A 6,527-nucleotide genomic window follows, 5' to 3' on the forward strand; every position below is an offset into this window, starting at 1 on the left:
GCTGAGTAATATTCCATTGTATATATGGACCACAGCTTCTTAATCCAGTCATCTGTTGAAGGGCATCTCGGTTCCTTCCATGATTTAGCTATTGTGGACAATGCTGCTATGAACATTGGGGTGCATATGGCCCTTCTCTTCACTACGTCTGTATCTTTGCGGTAAATACCCAGTAGTGCAATTGCTGGATCATAGAGTAGCTCAATTTTTAACTTTCTAAGGGACCTCCACACTGTTTTCCAAAGTGGCTATACCAACTTGCATTCCCACCAACAATGTAAGAGGGATCCCCTTTCTCCACATCCCCTCCAACAATTGTTGTTTCTTGCCTTGTCTATTTTTGCCATTCTAACTGGCATAAGGTGGTATCTCAGTGTGGTTTTGATTTGAATTTCCCTGATGGCTAATGATTTTGAACATTTTTTCATGTGTCTGTTAGCCATTTGTATGTCTTCATTGGAAAAGTGTCTGTTCATATCTTCTGCCCATTTTTTGATTTGATTATTTGTTTCCCATGTACTGAGTTTGAGAAGTTCTTTGTAGATCTTGGATACTAATCTTTTATCTGTAGTGTCATTTGCAAATATCTTCTCCCATTCCGTGGGCTGTCTCTTAGTTTTTTTGACTGTTTCCTTGGCTATGCAGAAGCTTTTTATCTTGATGAAGTCCCACAAGTTCATTTTTTCTTTTGAAACATAATGACATATTTTTCTTTATTATATCAGGATAATTTAAATATATATATTCCATGTATTAATATGTGAAAAGGGGCATACATGCTTCCTTTAAAAGTGTTGCCTGTATGTGAAATGGACTTAAGTATTTTGCCTGGAAGCTTAAGTCCACCTTATCCCCTCCAGCCAAGGCACGCTGGAAACCCATTACAGGTGCAGATGACAGAAGTTTGTCCACGTTTTGGAAATGGCTGGACACATTCAGCATTCTCCCAAGGCAGAAACGTGGGAATGGGAAGCACTGAGAATGACATCCAGCTGACTGCGGCTGGGGCCCCACATGGACGCCATCGCTTCTAACACGCACTGCCTGTTCCTGGCAGCTCTGCCCTGCCACCAATCCATGTTACTTCCTGTTCCCACAGCTTTCATTCTCATAATGTCCCAGCTCCTACTTCCAAATTTGTCTCTTTTAGACCTCTAGGGTCCCACTTCTTGATCCTGGTTTGACTTTCTTTTTTGTTGTTTTTTTTTTTGTTTTTGTTTTCTAGCCCCAATCTCTTGATTGCTTCACTTGTCCCAGACATTCAGACACCATGACCACCTTTCTAGGTCCATTTGGGCAGCCCTGCCTGGCATTGGCCTATGACACCAACTCTATACAAATTCCTAGATGTCTGAAGGGGGAGCTCTGAAGAAGTTAACATGGCTTTGAAACTCCTTTCTGATGAAAATGACAACTGAGGTATTCGCAGGCAAGCCAGCCATCTATGGCCTTGGTTTTTAGATTCATCCAAGATGTTGTGTGTATCAACAGCCTGTACCTTTTTAATTGCTGAGCAGGATTCCAAGGTATAGGTGTATTACTGTTTTAACCATTCATCTGTTGAAGGATATCTGGGCTCTTTTCATTTTTGGACCATCATTACAAATATCCCTGTACAGGTTTTCCTGTGAACATAAATATACATTATCCTTGAGATAAATGCCCAAGAGCTCAATTGCTGAGTCATCATGTAATTGCACGTTTAGATTTGTAAGAAGCCGACAAAATGTTTCCAGAGTTAGGTGCACCGTTTCACTTTCCTATCCACAATGTATGGATGGTCTAGTGTCTCGGCATCCTCCCCAGCATTTGGTGTTGTCACTATTTTGGGGTGGTATAGTGATATCACATGGTTTTAATTTGCATTCCAATATCATTGATGGCTAATGATGTTGAACATCTTTTCATGTGTTTATTGACCACCTGTGCATCCTCTTAGCAGAAATTTCTGTTTTTGTCTTTTGCCCATATTTAACCACTTCTAGAAAGTTAACCCTCTAGAAAGTCCAGTGATATGAATCACAAAGCCCTAGGAAGCATCATTTTACATTTGTTAGCAGCTTGTGGGGGGCTAAGGAGGGAGTCAAGAAGATATATACTGTGCCCCGCCCTCCAACTTCTTCCTCCATAAGACAATTAAAGATATACTAAACTGATGTGGTCCAAGTGTCAAGATACCAATTGGACCACATTTTCTAGTGTTCAGGGTCACCATATGTGGTAAAAGTCACATGTCCTACATGGATGTGCCTTTCTTTCTGGTGGCAGAAGGAACAGTCTAAGCCAGGGTTGTCTCTCTGGGGTGGGCTTGCCCATCTTGCTTTCTCTCTCTTCCTCTCTGCATGTGCCCATGTGGCAGCCTTGTAGATCTTCAGCCAGCAGGGGAAGAGAAGTGCCTTCAGCCACTTAAGGCAGAGAAGAAGCCTCACTTAGAGGCATGGACTCCAGTCTTCTTTACCAGACATGGTGCCCTGGGGTAAACACCACATTCCCAGGTAATAACGAAGTGCAGCTGGAAGAACCTTATTCGGTGCTATCAGAATCTTGCTTGGGTCATTTCCTTTTTCATGGAGCTGTTGATTCTTCGAAGTCAAACTCAGCATGGGGAAGCCAAAGCCAGTGAGTGATAAAGGGAATATCTACTGACGAAATTTGGCTTCTAATGGGTGATGAGGTTGACAACCTTTGTGCACCCAGTCTGGGTGAGTCCTAACTCTTCCACTGTCTTCCCAGAGTCAGGACGTTATGATACCTTGCTAAGGTCACCAGTAACCTCCTTCCAAACCCTAAGGCCTTCCCTGGCTCTTGCTGCACTCCCTGTCTGTCACTGCCTGGCATTCATTAAGCGCTTTCTTTGTTGTATTCTGCTTTCCCCACATTTTATTTTCTCCCCCTGCGCTACCATTTCTCCCTCCTCCAGATGTCTAACATTAGCTATCACCTCAGGTCCTTGTTTGGTTTTCTCCTCTTCTCCCTGTAGTCTCATTCCCTTCCAGGGCTCATTCTTTTTCAGGATTTCAGCCACCTCTCCTTTAGATGTCATCCAAGAGGACTTCCCTCCTAGACTTCCGGCTTCTTTCATGTCTGCCTCAGCTCTTTGCCTTGCCATCAGGATGCCTCCATTGCTCTTCTGCCCCAGGAGCTCTTCTTCCTGGTTTCCTCTTCCTAATACTGGCAAATCCACAGTTAACTAAGGATTTACAAATGATAAAGAAGTAGTAGTAGCCGATGTAATAGTTGTGATCATGATTCTGTGTTTAACCCAGTCATCAAATACCTTAGCTAAAACCCAAATATTTTTCATCCTAAACTTTTCTTCTCCTTGGGCCAGGGATCCTATATGGTTTTACCCCTTGTCTATATAACAAAACCTAGATGAATGTTGAGGTCAAAACAAGAGGGCACATGGGAGTTTTCCATTTGGACAAGAACTACCTTTGGCATAGTTCCAAGTGTTGTCTCCAGCTTTTTTTAAGAATAAAGGCTAAGGTGGGGGGGGTCCAGTGGGTGGGAAGGGAGGGATGCTGGGGTACTAGTGCTGAACTCGGCATATTTTTACACTCAAATAATGCAGGAAAGAGGACTGGAAGGTAGGGAAGGGGACTGGAAAGAAGTCTCCATGGTACAAGAGAGCTACACTAGCCGCATAGGTACTCCATTGAGCAAGAAGTGTTAACTCTTTATTCGGAGTAATCCGGGGTTGGTTTCTGTGATATTTCTTATGTCTCTCTGGTTGTGCAACTAAATAGGTATCCTTTTTCTTGCCTTCTTTCCCCAAATTCATCAGCTTTTGCTTAGCTTTACCTCAGTGAGCCCCAGGGGTCTGGTAAAGGCAGAATATCTGTTCCAGGGGAGGAGTAAGGCAACGAGCAACCATCTCTATTTACATCCTTATGTAGGAAAAGTAAAGCATAGGGGTAGGTGGTGCCTCTCCTGTGTGACATCTGTGGTGCCTCCCAGTGACTTCACAGACAGAGCCAAATCTAAACACACGCAAATTGCTCCCAAAATTATAGCCTCTGAAAATGGTTTCTGGCCATGAGACTTTATGACTTCTCATCCTTATTAGTTGGTTCTAACCCTATGGTGAGATGAGGAGGTGACAAACATTAAGTTTTCTTTGTAGGCCTCAACCTCCATAATATATTTGTAGAAAATGTAAGCAAATATTCAAACCCACAAAAACCCAGCTTTGAGCAATTGATCTTCCAGCATACTGTATTTACTTTTTATTATTTTAATTTTATTTTTAGAATGTATTGCTTCCTTCATCAGGAAAACTTGAGGTGGCATGCAAAAATACATAGGCCACAGATATTTTAAAAATATGAAGAAATCCAGTCAAAGGGAGAAAATACAGGTAGGAAAAATAAGATAAGTCAAGGGTAAAGTTAGTGTATAGAAATATGTACCATAAGCCTGAGCTAAAGGTCAAAAGTGGCCTTGAGCTTATAGCAGCCACTGCAAAAAGGGAAATATTATATAATTCTAAATGGTAGTAATAGTGGCTAGCATTTATTGAGTGTTTCTATGTAGTGTCAAAGATAAACAAAGCTGGACGATATTTGAAGTGGTCGAGACAGACTTTAATCAGTAATATGTACGCCAGAACAACAGGAAAAAGAATGCATCCAGCATGAACTGAACTCAACTTTGACTTGTACAGAGGTGACTATACACTTAAAAGGGAGAATAAGGGGATAGAGATGAGGATTATAGGGGTCTCAATAGAATCAGGCAAGTGAAAAATTATGAAAAGCAGGAAGGGGGTTGGCCCATGTGAAACCCATCTGGGTTTGTTAACTGGGGTGTACCCAAATTAGGCTCCTCCCTTCCTACAGAGACTGGGAGACAGGGCCCTATCTTCAGGTGTTGCCTGGAACAAACAGTAAATTCTTTTGGCAGCCCTGAGTTTTCTCAGGCAGGCACTTATAGAGGGGGACTAGGGTCATCCAGGAGATGGCAGACTTGAGCTGTTAAAAACTGCATTAATATTTCATTCACGTCTTTGTAGGTGAAGGCTGAAGCCCAGTGGATGAGAAGATGGAGAGCCTGGCTACAGTTTGGTCAAGGAGAGAATCTTTCTCAGGAGCAGGCATTGTTCTACATTTTTTTTTACATGTTATCCCATTTACTGTTCACAAAATCCCTGTGAGGTGGGTGATGATGTTGTCCGCACTTTATAGATGAGGACACTGCAGTGCAGAGATATTAACAAGTTTATATGGATGGTAAGGGTCAAGAATTAAATCCAGGCATCCTGACAGCACAGCTGAAACTAATATTTTAATAATTAATTATTGGCATTATAAGGATAGGGCTGCCTCTGTGGATTTGGGATCTCACCTAAAAGGTGAGATTATTTATTGCATCAGTCACCAGAGAATAGAATCGTGTCTCTCAGAGGAAACAGAAGAGGGGCAGAGAAACTTCATTGTCCAGGGGATTCAGCTCTCTTGGCCTTATTCAAAAAGTTGGCAAGCTCTTGATAAGGGAGCTTGTGGCATGGGTGGGGGGAGGTGGCCTATAAGATGTCCTCTGCATGGACCCGGGCCAGGAACCAAGAAATGAGGAATTCAGGTATGGTGTCTGGAGGCTATGCCAATCTACTAGGACTAGAGCTGAAATAGCTCAGATCATGTGCAGAATGCAGTGGTGAGGGACAGAACATGGGGGCTCAGCTCTTTGTATTTTATTGTCTGATGGTTATTTGTTTCCCTTTCATTCTTATCTGGTATTTAGTAAGGACATTCGGAAAGCAAATCTGGGGACTATCCCTCACCAAGTAGGAGAATCATGTGGGAGAATAAAAAGCCTGCTTGGGAGTCTGGGCTCTAAGCAGAGCTGATTTTCCAGAGGCATATATGTTTTCTTGAAGTTGTCCAACATCATTTTGTGATTCTAGGCTCTTGGTTCACAGTCTATAAGGGAACAGCTACTCCCAGCAAACAAACAGAAAAGGAAAAATTTCCCCAGTGTTTTTCTTCCTTCTCTCTGTTGATGTTTATGTGTTATTTCCAGGCAGAGGGCAAGACGCAGCAGATTTCCTTTATCCCTAGTGCAGCTTCTAAAATTCCCCCCTCACCCCCAGAAAAGGGTGTCTGGGTGGCTCAATTCGTTAAGTATCTGACTTCTGATTTTGGCTCAGGTCTTGGTCTTGGGGTTATGAGACTGAGCCCTGCTTTGGGCTCCCCGCTGGGTGTGGAGCTTGCTTAAGATTCTCTCTCCCTCTCTCACTCTCTCTAAAAATAATAAATAAAATAAAATAAAATAAAATAAAATAAAGAAATAAAATAAAATAAAATTCCTCCCCTAATGCCCAAGGCCCTTCCTCTTCAGAAGAATATAGATGGGGAGAGTTCACATAATAAGATGAGAATATAATTCAAATAGAGTTGGGGGTTTTCAATGTATATATAAATATTGTTAACTATTACTTTGTATTCTACATTTTTCCTAAACATTGTGTCATGTGTCCTTTAGAAGGAGCCTCCCAAACCTCTGCCCCTCTTTGTGCAGGAGACCAG

General features: G+C 42.2%; 1 long non-coding RNA gene across 1 annotated transcript in view; it reads left to right on the forward strand.

Annotated features, from left to right (window-relative positions):
• Positions 1-6,085, forward strand: part of LOC117802398 — a 21,796-nt gene extending 15,711 nt beyond the window's left edge. Inside the window, exons 2-3 of the long non-coding RNA XR_004625773.1 lie at positions 4,254-4,360; positions 5,015-6,085. This is a non-coding gene — a long non-coding RNA (uncharacterized LOC117802398). The remainder of the gene's footprint in view (positions 1-4,253; positions 4,361-5,014) is intronic.
• Positions 6,086-6,527: the final 442 nt, after the last annotated feature.

The sequence above is a fragment of the Ailuropoda melanoleuca genome, chromosome 5, assembly GCF_002007445.2.
Source record: "Ailuropoda melanoleuca isolate Jingjing chromosome 5, ASM200744v2, whole genome shotgun sequence".
Taxonomy (NCBI): Eukaryota; Metazoa; Chordata; class Mammalia; order Carnivora; family Ursidae; genus Ailuropoda; species Ailuropoda melanoleuca.